Source organism: Herpailurus yagouaroundi, unplaced genomic scaffold (genome assembly GCF_014898765.1).
Source record: "Herpailurus yagouaroundi ecotype Mexico unplaced genomic scaffold, PumYag 163, whole genome shotgun sequence".
Lineage (NCBI taxonomy): Eukaryota > Metazoa > Chordata > Mammalia > Carnivora > Felidae > Herpailurus > Herpailurus yagouaroundi.
The window spans coordinates 61,069,298-61,084,994 of NW_024412404.1; the positions used below are offsets into that span (position 1 = coordinate 61,069,298).

A 15,697-nucleotide genomic window follows, 5' to 3' on the forward strand; every position below is an offset into this window, starting at 1 on the left:
GGACTCCGGGCCAACTGGAGGCAGAGAGGCACCCTCCTGGCACAGTAACGATGCTCTGACTACGGTCAGCTCCCATGCGGTACGGCACATCTCAAGCTCCTCCGAGGGGTCCCCCAAAAGTATGCCCCAAACACAGCAGGGGGAACCGGCCTATCCGGCCAGCATCTGAGCATGCTCAGTTCTTGGGAAAAATTTGTTCTAGGGACCGTGTTGCAATTTCATTCCGGTACAGATGCATTTATGCAATGTTAACGTTCAGCTCTCTGGATAGAGACCACCGATAAACAGCAGCCCGCGGTGGTTCAATGATCAGGTTGAGCCAAATGAAAATGTGGTTACTCAACCATGTTTGCGATCTATATATATCTCTATCTTCTCTCTATATATACACACTCTATCTACATATCTATGTCTACACATCTATAGATCTATATATAGATACATAAGTCCATTTCATCCCTATACTATGAATTCCCATAGGCTTATCTTTAGAGGACATAGTTTTCCAACTCTCCAAGGTCTATAAAATAGTTGGCCGCAGAACTGGACGCCCGTGGGAGTCCAATGAATTTCCATCGCCGTCACAGTGGTGACGCCACTGAAAACCTCTTTGGCTTCAACACCCAACATGGAAACCGACATCCCACCAACCCCAGGCCCACGAAGATTCTGTAACAACAGTATCTCTGCCTGAGAATCCTGGATTAGATTCCAGCACACAGGGTCTTAAGCTAAAGGTTTCTGTTAGAAGAGTGGGAGAAAGCCAGAAGAGAAAGAAATGTTGGCCTTGATAGGCAACGCTCAATGCCCCCCCCCCCCCAACGAATGTTCAACATTTCTAGTCTCTCGTCCTCCCAAGGGCTAAGAGTCTTAGAACTACTCCAAGAATAGGGGTCTCCTCTGTCTGCACACTCTGCTGTGGCCTGTGGTCGGGCCAGCCCTCTGGGTCACGCCTGGGAGAGGTTTCTGGGTTTCTTGATCAAGTTTCATCTTAAAAGGCAGGGCAGGTGGGGGACCATCACTGCCCCATTACTGATGCACGAATAAAACCTCCAAATGCCTGGAAGAGGCTAGTGCTGGCAGGGGGGGGGCCTGGCAGGCCCAGGTGGTGACATCAGGATCTCCACCTGATCCTGCCACCTCACGGGGACACTCAGTGAGACCCCTCCCCGGGCCACAACCCACGTGGCCTGCTGGGTTCAGGCGACTTCACCGCAAGCCTCTCATGGGCCCCGGCTCCGAAGAAAGCGGGGCCCAAGCCTGCAGGGCGGAACCTGCCCTTTCCGGAACCAGAGGCTCTGTGTGATCCAACACGTTGGGGAACGTGCCCAGAGGTGTGACAGGACACGCAGAAGATCTGCTCTCACACTTTTTCTTGCTTTTAAACGACGCTGTTAGCTCGAGGAGAAAACATTTTTTTTTTCCAGCAGGATAAAAATCAATCACTTCTGAGAAGTTGCCATTTTGAGACTTTGAGTAAGATGCAGGTTTTGTGAAAAATGGCTAACGGCATGTGGCAACTAGACTCTGGACCTCCAAACCTCGCCATGGGTAAGGACTGAAAGACATCAATCGATACTTTCTCAGCCACAGTCCAAATGAGTGCAGGCAAAATTGAACGCTCTCCTCTGTGCACACCCACATCCCCAATCAAGTCCACCAGAAAAAATCGTTAGGTGTTCAAGACATCCTCGAGGTTGGTAACGCTAAGAATCTAAGCTCATTAGAGATGTGCCTTCATCAGCAAGCTGGTTTCTTTTCTCTAGACGTCTATCTACCTTTTTACTCAAGCCTCCTGGGACAGCATGAGACGATTTCCCTAATTCATTTTTATTCTTTGCAATTAATACGTCGAGAAGTCGTAACACGACTTCCATTCTGCCTTGAGTTTCCTAGTAGTGTAATTTCCGTTGACTTATCTCTGTAGCAGCAGCAGCAGCAACAATCACTTTACGTTGAACTATATTGCCTCAGAGTTAATTACATGTATTTTGCTTCTGATAAATGAAAATACCAGATGCAATTAATTGAAAGACAATCAATATGATCCTGCTATTAGACATCCCAGTGAAACATCCAGAGCCTGCTGGCGATCCATAGTCATCAACTAATTGAAAACGCGTTCCAGAGGGGTCTTAGAAAACCTGAACTTTTACCTGGAGATATTTTACAATAACTCACCAATATAAATCTGTCCACAAACTACCGTTCACACGATGGGCCGTCCGTCTTTTTAAGGGAATCCAGCTTCATTGGCTCAAAACCATTTAAGGCGACGAAACTCTGAAAGCACAATGAATTGGGTCAGTGGAACCGAAGCAGTGATTTTTTTTCTGTTGTTGTTTACATCTAGCCATTGCTTAATTGCATTTTCCTCGTGCCTTCGATTCTAAGCTACCAGAGGTTATTAAATGGTTTCATTAAAAATACTATTTGTCTTGCTTTAGTCACACACCAGATCAAATTAAACAGCAGAGCACCAGAACAAATGAACCCTTTCCATCTATTCTGACACAAAGCCAAGCGCACAAGACCAGAAGGTGATATTGTGTCATCACCATGAAAATATCATTTACATCCCTTTACATCTTCAAGTAGCAAGCAAAGGGACAAAACAATCAATACCTTCAAGCAAAAAGTATTACCAACTGTTTGAGAAACATGGAAGTATGAAGTGCAATTCATAAGCTCATGGTTTATACGTGCTATTAGCATAAATGCTGACAACTGTTAATCCACAGTAACTCTGATTAACGGTTGCAGTTGACCATTAATAGAAGGCATTTTAACTTACTGCTGAAATTGATTACTCAGTTAAGAATTCAATCCTAATGTTCAATAAAATTGCACTTTCTTGGCAAATGCAATATGAAATGAGGTGATGCATTAAACAGCACTCACATTTATTTTACTATACAAGGAATGAAGAGGAGATCTATGGTGCCATCACATTATCTGAACCTCTTCCTATTCGCACCGAGTTGTAAGAGGGGCAGGTGGGAAGGGGCTCCTCTGGCTGCCTGAAAAGGCAAAGGCACCCGGGCAAGTGGGTCCAGGTGTCTTTTCGGTGGCTTTCCCATGAAGAACAGACAGGATTGCAACACTGCAGGTGTTATGCAAACCGGACCGTCCACGTTTCAAGGCAGTCTTTTCTCACGTCCCGTGAGACAGCGGAGGTATGCAGCCCGGAAGCGAACTGTCGCGGTCAAACCTGACCATTCCTTCCGGGGGCCCAGATTCTAATCAACCAGGATTCAAATGGTTGATTAATATTTCAAGAAGTGCATGAAATGACAGAAACCAAGCTTCCCACCGCACTCTACTTTTCAAATCATTTGAATCTTAGGAAGCTGGAGTTTCTTTATCCACGGTCTCCTCCTTTAAAACAATGGGGTCATCTCTTGGGATCCAATTCTGGGACGTAACCTGCCTAATTATGCAGCAAGTCAGAGACAGGAACCACTGCACCTCCCAGGTCCGTCCACTCCCCCCTCAAAAGGACCCCATACTTGTGTGTTCTCCCGTCAACGTAAGGAATCAGGGCATCTGAGTGCGCGGGCACCAGCCGGCTCCCACACCGCCAACTAGAACAGACGCCAAGGGCAGGCGTGGCCCTGCCGGAGTATTCAGAAAAAGGGTGGCCTCTACAGTCACGGTTATCACATGTGAGGTCAAGAAATAATTCACTCCCAGCTATGCCTCCACACCACCTTAGGCCACAAACTTTCCAACCCAAGGAGGGGTGACAGGGAGGGGACAGAGACTACCAGGCTATTCAGTGGTGGCGAACACCCAAGACACAAGTAAGTTTCATGTTTAGTAACTAAGCATTTACCCTATTGAGGAACCATCTTGATTTTCAGGAGGCTTGCCTAGCAAACTCCTGTTCACCCTTCAAAACCCATCTCCTAGAGGTCTTCTGTAACGCCTTCTGTAACAATGAAGGGGTGGGGGGGGGAGGGAAGGGAGGAAGGGGGAGACCGAGAATCCCAAGCAGGCTCCACACTCAGCTCAGAGCCTGACATGGGGCTTGACCTCATGAACCATGAGATCATGACCTGAGATGCCATCAAGCTTAACTGACTGGGCCACCCAATCACCCCTCTGAGTCTCCTGAATGTTAAATGCCTTGATTACATTTGATTCCTCTCTGGATCTCACTAGGTCTGGAACACAGCAGAAAAATCACATTTGTAACTAACTGCAGAACAGAACTTACATCCTTGGTCTAGTATTGTTTGTCCTTGTAGGTCACTGGCTTCCCCTTTCGTTCCATTTCCAACGCTCTGCACAACCACAGATCCTCAAACGTTTACAGACACATAGATGTGTAAACAAGGCATGTCCAAAACTATAAGGAAATTGTATCTACAGCTGACCCTTGAATGACATCAGTGCGAACTGTGCGGGTCAACGTAACATGCGGATTTTTTCAAGAAAATAGAATACGGTCCTAGAAGCGTATTTTCGCTTACGATTTTAGCCATACAGCCTATATAACAGACTATGTGTGTCAGTGGACTGTTTACATTGTTATTTACGGCTTCTAGCCAATCATAGGTTATTGGTAGTTAAGTTTGGGGAGAGTCAAAACTTCTATGCAGATTTTTGACAGCATGGGTGGTGGGGACAGGGTCCAATGCCCCTAACCCTATGTTGTTCACGGACCAGCTGTATAACAGAAAATGGTCCCTTTGTTTAATTGTTTAATGTTTATTTTTGAGAGACAGACAGAACGTGAGTGGGGGAGGGGCAGAGAGAGAGGGAGACACAGAATCGGAAGCAGGTTCCAGGCTCTGAGCGGTCAGCACAGAGCCCGATGCGGGGCTCGAACCCACGAACCGTGAGATCATGACCTGAGCCGGAGTCAGATGCTTAAATGACTGAGCCACCCAGGTGCCCTGGAAAAGGTCCCTTTTGGAAAGCAGGGAGAGAAGGAAACGTTATTGGTGAAGTGAAATCGAGCACTGTCTGTACAGTTACTTCTTGTTTTTAAACAAAGTTCTGAAGAGAAACACACTAACACGTTCACAGTTACCTAATCTTACCGGTGGGTACAGATTCTTACTTTGAGACACTTCAGAATAAAATTAATGAAACAAGGAGCAGACAACTCTGCCTGGCTGGAAGGCTTCACAGAGGAGGTGACAAATTCGGGAGTGCCTGCAGACTGCCCAAGCCAACCGGGACCGCTTATTTAGCAGATTAAGAAAGTTAAAAGGCTTGGAAGAGGGTCAAAATCTTTAAAGTCAGCACGCACTCTTACTTGAAGGTGGAAAGAAGTACTTTTAAAAAAACGAGCTACAAACCCACAAACCCTTGTTACCACAGCACAATGAGCAAGAGAAAGTACCCTGCAGACCCGCCAGGATTTCTTTTTTTTTTAATGTTTATTTTATTTATTTTAAGACAGCATGAGTGAGCACAGGGGAGGGGCAGAGAGAGAGGGAGACGCAGAATCCAAAGCAGGCTCCAGGCTCCGAGCTGTCAGCACAGAGCGGGACGCGGGGCTCGAACCCACAAACCGCGAGATCACAAGACGCTTAACCGACTGAGCCACCCGGGCGCCCCACCCGCCGGGATTTTTGTAAGAACTTCCAGGAGTACACAACAAGGCACAGAAATGACTTGGCTGATTAAAACCACCACGACTCCTCCATGAGCAACCTCAGAAGCCCAAGTGGGGGCTAGTCCACCAGGTGACTCGGCCGCGGCGGACGAACACCAGTCAGCTCCCACGTCCGGCCAGGGAGAAGGGCTCCCATCTTTGGCTTGCACCATCAACCTGGGCGAGCCTATTTAACATCACTTGGCAAACGTGTTCCGCCCACATCCGAGGGTAACAACACCGGGGAGAAGGGCAGCATCCAGAGCCTGGAGGAGTCTCAGCCGGGCCGTGTCCTGGGGCGTTCTATGTACAGGAAACAGACAATTCAGGGCACATGGCCCAGAAGGATCCCTCTCCTCCTGGATTTTTAGTTTCTTACCTGAAGTCAGGCATAGGAAAATTACTGTTAGGGGATCTAGTTAGTGAGACTACTTTTCTGAAATGGAATGAGATGAGCGCCTTGGAAAATCTGTGAAGAGCCGGAGCAAGCTCTAAGAGGGCCTGATGGCAGCCTTCTGGATCATTCGGGGAGGATCCGTCCTGCTCTCACCTGAACTCCGGCCGTCTTTCCTTACAGCTCCTGTGCCCTCCAGGGCACCAAAGGCCCTCTACCATCCAAGCTGCAGTGAGGCGAGGGTACCCGGGCGCTCAGCCTGGGTTCTCCCCACCATTCCACCTGCTGCAGGCATCACTTCTGGGACAAAACACCCAATGACTTGCACCTGCTCTGTGTGAATTCCTTCTAATGCTGCTTCTAGCATCTAAGGTTCTGATGGTCAGCTCTTGTTATCACCGGAGGCCTGGCCCGAACCCCAGCTGGATTCTCTGTGCTCCGGCTACTCATATTTGGGTCATCTAGGCTTTAAAATGCCTGTCCCACTGTCCTGCCATAGGTGGTGGGGGCGGCTCTACCTGCTGCTCTCCAGTGGGGCCCCTCCTACTCATCGTCTCCAGGCGGCCAGGGAGCTGAAGGGCAGCTCAGCTTGGGCTGATTTATTACAAGGGCAAAGACCCTCAAAGCGGCAGATGTGGACAGAGCAGGCGGCCCAGGTGCCCCGAGAGCACCAGCCTCATCTGGAACCTGCTCCTGGCATCCACAGCCTCATCTCGGATCCAGGGGACCCCATCAGCATCTACTACTTAGAAAACCCAAGAGTCATCTGCAATAATCATACCTCAGGCAGTCATGAAATTACCCAATACAGGGCCACTGAGAAGGGCACGGAGTGCTAGCTGGACGGACACACACACACACACACACACACACACACACACACACACACAAAGACTCCCAGGCTCCATGGGTGAAGAGGACCTGGGACTCTGCCCCAAGACGGAGACTGCACCTGCTTCACAGGCGAGACGGCCCTTTCGAAGAGATCTGGAAGCCTGGCCTGGGGCCGCACACAGGTACTCAGAAAAGGCTAATCGTCATCCATCCTGGCACAAGACCTCAGGACCAGATTGTCATCATTAGCACCTTCTAAAAACCAAACCCACCTAGGGGCACCTGGGAGGCCCAGGCGGTTAAGTGTCCGACCTTGACTTCAGCTCAGGTCATGATCTCACGGTTCGGGAGTTCGAGCCCCGTGTTGGGCTCTGCGCTGACAGCGTGGAGCCTGCTTGGGATGGTCTCTCTCTGCCCTTCGATCTCTCTCTCAAAATAAATAAAACCTGAACTCCCAACTGGGTCACTGAGACCAACATGCCTCCCATCCAGCCCGTCACCTAGCTGGGTGAGAGTCGTGCGGCAAGGCTGTGTTCAGAAAATAAACAAAAAGACTGGCTGAAGAACCATCCAGAACCTCAGCCTTCTCTCTCCTAAATGCTCTCTTGGCACAGATGCCCCTGACTGGTCAACAGGGCACCCGCTGCTAGGACATTTACAACTGAGCCGTGCAAACAGGACAGGTTGGCACTCCACGAGCTGCCCACGTCCCACAGCTGCAAGGCCCCACCCTCGTGGTGTCCAGCTGCCCATCTGGGCCTCAGGGCAGGACGGCCCGCCCCGCAGGAGAGATGGGCCCACTGGGCTGCTGCAAGAGGGACCCACACAAACAAAACTCAAGCCATAGCTCCAGAGAAGGCTCACCCCACCTCTCAAGGGCCTTGGATGGTTATCCCCAGAGGGGACGTGAAGGTCCATGGGTCCACCCCCTCCACGCAAGACCGGTTTCAATCTCTTCTCCCCTCCTGCAGCAGACCTAGCCCCACCACGGTTTTGGGGCTGCAGTCTGAGAGGACAGTAAGCCTTAGTGACCGGGCCACAATCGGGAAGTAAGGGCACTGAAAGGGGGCTCCAGGGGCTTTCCCACACATCCACCGAGGATCCTCTTAACCGTGTCAAGGGCGACAGACAGGGAAAAGCCTCGGGCAGACATGGAACCTAGACGTCCACAGAAAAACCAAGTGCCCTCCTCGTAAAACTGGCCTGTAGAACGTGTCCTTCTGGCCAGGCGGACGGACACACACCCACAACAGGACGTGGGAAGAGTGCCTGGTTTCCTGTCTCCACCCCCAGTCCTACTTACCAGCCCCTGGTTCACACCCTGGCCACCTGTGCTGGTCTCTCCCTAACCTTCCACCTCCGGTCGGCCCTCGCTCGCCAGGGTCACTTTGAGGATGTGTGGGGCAAAAGCCACCAACAAGACTAAGGAGATGGCATCGGGGCCTCCCCAGCAGACTGGGTGGCACCGGGCACCCTACGTGCCCAGTGGGGGGCTGCAGTCTGCGGTCTCCCGCCTCCCGCCTCTGAGCGTGCTGGGTCACAGCGGGATCTGCCCTGTAACCAGGATGTCAAGGCCGCCACTGTAGTCCACGAAGCCAGGGGAGCCCAGCATAGCGCCCCCACCCCTCCGCGTGCGTGTTTATGCGCCTGCCCAGCCTTCGATCGTTAACTCACCCCAGAAAGGCCCAGCCCATCCGGCACGAAGCAGGGCAGAATTCTGGTTTAGTGGTTACGTGGGAAAAGGCAAGGAAAGGACGTCTGCCGAAGAGCAAACTGTTCCCTGCACGTCGGACAAGACCGAATTAACACGGTGTGATCTGAGTTGCCATCACCTCAGCGTGGCCAGGTTATTCTTCCCCAGGATTCAATTCCACTTACTATTGCCTAATAATAAATAAACCATATTAATTAGCCTGGAAACAATTAGCCTTTATTCGGGGGGGGGGGGGGGAGGGAAAAAAAAAAAAAAAAAAACAAAACCCTGAAAGCTAATTCTTTCCAGGTCCCTATACAGCCCACGTTGGCATCGAAACACTTAAGGTCAAATCAACACTTCATTATAATCCCCCGATGCCCCAGAGTTTCAGCTTCAATAAGAAAAATGCCCGCCAGGCAAAAACTTCACATACACAGTCTTTGTGGAGAATGTTTATGGAAATTTTGTAATATTAAATGCGTTCAGCTGGTTTTAAGTTTTCAGAAAGTAAAGGCCCAACAGCCAAGATTCTGGAACTCTTGTCTTTAAATCTAAGGGCAGCCAGTGGAAAACTGTAGGGAAGTCTTGGAACGCTGCCATTTTTTTTTTTTAAGGAAAACAAAACAGGAGATTTTCTCCGTGTTGTCTCAGATGTAGTCAATTAATTTGTCCCTTTCTCTGCTCCGTTTTCAGGTTTTTTACTGCCGGAGCCTACGGAGCCCGCAGATTTGAGACAGAAGTAGGTGACCAGGAGCAGTTCAGCCTTGGAGCATGAACTGGGCTTCAACGTGCCGGGGAAGGGCTCCGTCCTAAGTGGCAGATCGGGGGGAGGGGGGAATGCTTGGAAACGACTGTAAAAATGGGTGCTGCTGACCAGGCCTGGTGCAGGCCAAGGTTTCGGGGTGGGGGGGGGGGTGGGGGAGTAGATCCATAAGCAGCAACCCACACACACAGTGACGTCATTGGGCGAATTCAAGCTGCGTTCCCACACCCCAACTGCCCAGCTGGCCAGGGGAGTGAAGGCTGCTGGGCCTGAGCGGTCTGACCCCTCAGCTCGTAGAAGCCTGTAGGAAAAGTCACACAGGCCAGGAAGCTGCCTTGTTAACTCTGAAAAGACCACAGGGGGAGGAGGAATCCTTGCCAGGGAGGCCTCTGCTCAACCTACCAGAACCCAGTCTCCAGCAACGGAGGGACAGGGAGAAACCCACATCGCCCATCCGGGGCGTGTGTAGGTGGCTTTGCACGGTTCCAAATAGCGACTGAACAGGGAAGCTACGGGCCGAGGCACACACCCCTGTGTTAGGATCTGGAACCTGCCAGGAGTGCAAGGACAGATGCGCTCTCTGGGGTCAAAGCCCAGCTGGCAGAACCATTAACCCGGCAGGGCATCTGGGAAGCAGGCCTGCCTGGGTTTTCTCCCTGGTAGAGGGGTGGGCTCCAAAGAGGAAGAGGTGGTTATCTAAGCTCCTTTCCCCCGGGGGGGGGGGGGGGGGGGGTCCCCATTGCCCCCACCCCACCACGCGACAGAGGGGGTGGGCAGGAAACAGAGGCGGCTCCTGGTGCACGACAGCCTTTAAAATAATTTTTTGGGGCGCCTGGGTGGCGCAGTCGGTTGGGCGTCCGACTTCAGCTCAGGTCACGATCTCGCGGTCCGTGAGTTCGAGCCCCGCGTCGGGCTCTGGGCTGATGGCTCAGAGCCTGGAGCCTGTTTCTGATTCTGTGTTTCCCTCTCTCTCTGCCCCTCCCCCGTTCATGCTCTGTCTCTCTCTGTCCCAAAAAAATAAATAAACGTTAAAAAAAAAAATTAAAAAAAAAAAAATAAAATAAAATAAAACAATTTTTTTTTATAGTTATTTTTGAGAGAGTGAGACAAAGTGAGACTGGGGGAGGGGCAGAGAGAGAGGGAGACACAGGACTGGAAACAGGCTCCAGGCTCTGAGCTGCCAGCACAGAGCCTGACGCGGGGCTCGAACCGATGGACTGCAAGATCATGACCTCAACCGAAGTCAGACGCTCAACCGACTGAGCCACCCAGGCGCCCCGACAGCCTTTAAAATAAGATCCACTGAGGAGAGAGCAGGACGTGGAAGGGTCACAGAGACAAACCACAAACTACCCTGGCGAGCTGCGGAGACAGTACGAGAGATCCTCTCCCCAAAAGTTAGGTTTCTGCCTTCACCCCTTTCTACCCCTAGAGACTGGTCGGAGGAGAGCATTTCCATCAAGACAGGAAATCATCTAAGATACGCCCCCCACCCCAATAGCTGGATGATGGGTCTCTCCTAATACACAGCAAATGCACACCTATACAAGCTGTACCTACACATCATGCATTAGGTGCCTGGATTATAGAGTTTTAAAAACTTAAAAAATATTTAACACAGGAGAAATACTTCTAGGTTAGTGGGAAAAGAAATATAAAATATGTAGAATGATCTTATCCTTCCCTCCTACCCACAAAAGTCTCTGAAGTTGTTTATTTATAGACAGAGAATGACCGTGCACAAAGAGAGAGAGGGAGAGAGACAGAATCCCAAGCAGGCAGGCCCCGCATACTCAGTGGAGAGCCTGACACGGGGCTCAAACCCACGAACCGGGAGATCATGCCCTGAGCCAGAAATCAAGAGTCAGATGCTTAACTGACTGAGCAACCCAGTCTAGGCGCCCCTAGAATAATCCAATCTTAACTGAACTTTCAGGTATTCTTTAGAGGGTTATTTTCATTTTTTTGTAGATACTTAATGTACAGAAAATACACCCAAAGTGCTATTTCTCTACGCGAAGATTAAAGGTGATGGTTTAAATGTACGTCTTTCAGATCACAAAAACCACTTAATTGTCTTCAGACTTTTCTATACTCTCCATTTCCTACAAAGAGCAGATTTCCTACAGTCCGGAAAATGTGCAGTGAAGAGGCTGTGGGGTCTTAGGTCAGGAATGGGGAGGGGGGGCTGAAGCTAGGAATGCAGAACGGGGGTCCCCACGTCGTGGCTGCCAACTACCTAGGTGGGTTTTGAAGTAAGGTATCTGCCCTACTCCTCAGGCAAGTTCAACCTGTAACAGCGTGTCCCTCTTGGGGACGCCGATGCAAAGCCTGAATTCCAGAGGCCAAGCAACTGGGGAGGATCCGGGGAGGGGAGCGGAGGCACCCACACACAGTGCGGATCCCCGGGCCCCGGTGGGGAGCTTGTCCGCCACGCACCCCCGAGCCACTAGAGACTAACAGTGAGCCGCAGCGCTAGTGGGGAGAGCAGGGCAGACTTCTCAGCGGGCTCCGCCAAGTTCTTGGCTACAGATCAGACTGCAGGAGAATGAGTACAGAGAAGCACTGGCCAGTTAGAGTGGAGTCCTCAGCCCCTAGGAAACTGCTTACAGAAAGACCTCATCAGCCCTCGACGTCAACACTACGGACCAGCAGGCTCCACGCGGGAGACTGAGCGGAGATGCTGGGGGGGGGGGGGCAATCCGTGTGGACGGTTCACAGCCCCTCAGACTCCTGGTCTCTCCCACACCGTGTCCTCACCCCTACCCCTTCGTACTCTGGAGAAGGCAACTGGCGCTGGGCCTGTTTTGTGACTGATTTAGCTGGTCAGCTCTGTGCCAGCAGGGACGTGGTCCGATTTTTGTCTTGCAGGACTCAGAGCCCAACCGACGGTTAAGGGCCTTGGAAGGAGACTGTGTGTGGTCCTGGGAAAGTTACTGGGTCTCAGAATGCCTTCCTGCAGTGAGCCCAGGATGTGTGGGACTCAGGTGACGGCACAGGTACTAAGGTGCTCAGGGCTCGGTGCAGGGACCACCGTTCGCACTCAAACAGCACGCTCATCTAACAAATGCCGTGTTTCCTGACATGACTAGGTACATCCAAGAATCCAGAGTCCTAGAAAGGGGGGGGGGGGGGCGAGCCTGAAGGGAAATTAGTTTTCTGTCTTATTTCAAACGAAATGTATTCAAACCCCAACCTCAAGGTTCAGGGAAGCCTTGAGTGTAAAATGAAGCACATCACTGCCATCAAATGGAGCAGCCGTGGTACCTGCAACAGAGGAACGACTTTACTTTTTAAAAAATTTACCAGGCTGGGCATGTTACAGAGAACAGCACGCGGGGAACCTCTGCAAACACAAACATGAATGAGGGAGGCACCCAAAGGTCTCACTGAGCATTAATTTACGTATTTCCTCTGGTGGCAACAAGCTTTTATTTTTTAAGAAGAAATTAATCACAGAGGCAGAGGAGACGTGCTCGGAGGGAAACGGAGGACCCAGATCACCCAGCCTCTCGGAGACGAAGGCAAAATCTACCTCGGCTCGGCTTTCTCCTCCCCGACCCCAGCACGCCGTCACAACACTCAGCGGTGCCAGCTGTCCCCGAGCGGCCCGACGGCCTCTGCACAGCCGACCCCGGCTCAGACCACCCAGGTGCACGATCCCAGATACAGATGTCAGACCCTCTTACCCAGAAGAATCCAGGACAAGGAGAGAAAAGCCGAACGCCAGACCAGCCCGTGCCCCCTGCCCCCGGCTGCGTGACCCCCATCCCAAGCACCGACGGTCTTATCTAAGAGAGGGAACACAGGAGCCCCTGAAGAGCGTGGGATTATTACCTATCGATTCATACAGGTCAGGTAAATAACACCGGGGCGCCTGAACTAACTTCCACGCCAGCCTAACCACTCAGCCGCATTATCGATTCCAGAAGTAGAGACGCCCTTTCAGCACGGACAGCGGCAGGGGCAGGGACTCCTAAGTGCCGTCCCCCCTCGAAAGACGGGTGTGTGACACACACATACCCGTGCAGTGTGCTTCCCGAAGGAATGATGGCTCGAACGGGTCGCCCCGAAGTCAGATTCCCAGGACCCGTCACTTGACGGTGGCCGCGAAAGCCGGCCAGAGCCACCCAGGTGCCAGTGCTGGCTCCTCGAGAGGCCCGTGCTGCCACCTGCCTTTCTGCCTCCTTCGTGCATCAGGCCTGAGCCCCACGTGCTGCTGTGGCTGCAGGACCGCTACTGAACGAGACATCCAAAGGCAGGGTCCCAAGTTTCGTTTCTTCACACACTGCAGCCAACGGGCGCGACGCAAAACCACACGACACAGACAGTCAAACCCCCGAGGAGAAGGCTGCTCTTCTGGTGGGTTCCCCAAACCAGCCGGGCCAGCGTGGCACACAGCCCACCACACATCACCGGGCGGAGGGTCACGGAGACGTGGGGCCGGCAGAGGGAGGGGAGGCCGGCGGTGCCCTGTTCCTCCTGACATCAAAGCAGGAGGGGTGGGGGAGGAGGGGGTCGGCTTTCAGCACTCGGGTCCTTGTGGGGAGTTTCTTCTCACCCGCTGCTGGTCTCAGCCTGGGGCAGAGATCTTTGGGATGGAAGATTCCTCATCGACACACACAAGAACTTGAACGCACCTCCAAGGGGATGGTGCTGCGAAAAACGTCAGTCCCCAAAAGGCCATGTGTTCTCTGACTCCATGTTCATCACATCCTCTACAGGACAAAATTACAGGGACGGGAAAACAGATTAGTGGTTCTTGGGGCTGGGGACCGGGAAGGGGGCAGGACGCTCCAACTCTAGGACATTCTCTGAACAAGCTAGGTCTTGGGGGCCGGGCAGCCCTGCAGATGACCATGGACGTGGACCGCGAATGGTCTTGGCCACCGGAAGAGGGTGTGGCTGGAGGCGGGGGACACGTGAGCTCCTCGGGCGCTGGAACTGCTCTGGATCTTGACCACGGTGGCGCATGCTGGAATGGACGACACAGGGGACACTGCGACACAGAAGCGGACACACACCTAAAGCCACATCAACGCTGGGGAGAGCTCAAGGATGTCTGGGGAGCACGTCAATACCCATCTCCTGGTTGTAGTATTGTTACTATCGTTTTGCAAGCTAGGACCACTGGGGGAGACCAGATAAGGGTATTATTACAACCGCATGTGATTCTAGGGCTACTTCAAAATAAGTTTAGTTAGGTTGGCCCTGTTTTTTTTTTGTTTGTTTTTGGTTTTTTTTGGTTTGTTTAGTTGGGCTCCTGTTGGCCACAGATAGGGCCATTCCTTTATTTTTGTGGATTGGGGTGTTTACAAGAAGGAGCCACGTGGAGCCGACCCCACTGACGAGACTGACACACTGAGCTGGGACCCACTTCCTCTGGCTGCCGGGGTGGCGGGGGGGGGGGGGGGGGCGCCACCAGGAGCCCAGCCTGCCTCTCAAGAGCCAGAGCTCCGAGCTCCTGAACCCTGACCTTCTCCACGGCAGTCAACAAAGATGCTTGCTATGTAAGTTCTTTCCCGGGAACGGGCACGACTGACTGGTTTCTCTCTCCCAGCTGCTGCTGGACGCCCAGGGCTCCCCAGGTCACAGGTGACAAGAGGGCGCCTTCCCTGGCAGAGCAGTCCCGGAAAGGACGAGAGACAGAAAAGCAGCTCCCGGGGCTGGTCTGTGCTGGGGAGAGTGGGCACACTGGCGGGGAAAGACATCCAGGCTTCCCTGGCCCAGCCTGGCTAGACCAAAACTACAGGCAGCGGGCTGGAACAGGCCAAGACTGTCCCCGGCTGACAGCGCGGTTGTACGCTGGCCTGGCCACCTTCCAACACCCAGCTCGCTCAAAGAACGTTCTGGAGCCGAAGTGTCCCGGCAGATCACCAGGGTCAGGCGGCCCACCTGCCTTGCACGGACCCACAGCTACATTCCTGCTTTTCCAGCAGGCTGGGGACCTTGCGGGTGGCCCTGGAAACTGCACAGCAGCCTTCCATTGACAAAACCTAATCACGCTGTATCAACCTAAAGGTCTCCTGTGGCCGTCCTCCCGAGATCCCCGGTTGCCTCCCTGTTGAGGGGAGCTGGCAACCCCCCTCATCCTCGCTGCTAACTCCCTGCTGACTCAACCCAAGGAAGAAATTTGCAGGAGCATCTCTGCCGTTTCGGCTTTTATGGTCTTCAGGGTTACACGGTTTTCGATTTCATTCGACAGGAGTTTCTCCTTAATGTCTCCTGGAGACGGTAACAAACACGTCTCCCTCTCCCCGAAATGTGCCATTTTGGGGAGATACAGCGTACAGGAGAAAAGTCTTCCAATAATAACCCTACTTTTTCAGCTTCTCTCCACCCTCAAATAGCCCCTTACTCAGAAAGCTGAACGTTTTCTCAGATCTCCAACACTGCCCGGCT

The 15,697-nt window shown here is 52.2% G+C and overlaps 1 protein-coding gene across 1 annotated transcript in view; it reads right to left on the reverse strand.

Annotated features, from left to right (window-relative positions):
- CTBP2 (C-terminal binding protein 2) overlaps positions 1 to 15,697 on the reverse strand; it is a 146,505-nt gene that overhangs the window by 107,956 nt on the left and 22,852 nt on the right. Inside the window, exon 2 of the mRNA XM_040486719.1 lies at positions 2,182 to 2,283. The gene's annotated coding sequence lies outside the window, so the exon portion shown is untranslated. The remainder of the gene's footprint in view (positions 1 to 2,181; positions 2,284 to 15,697) is intronic.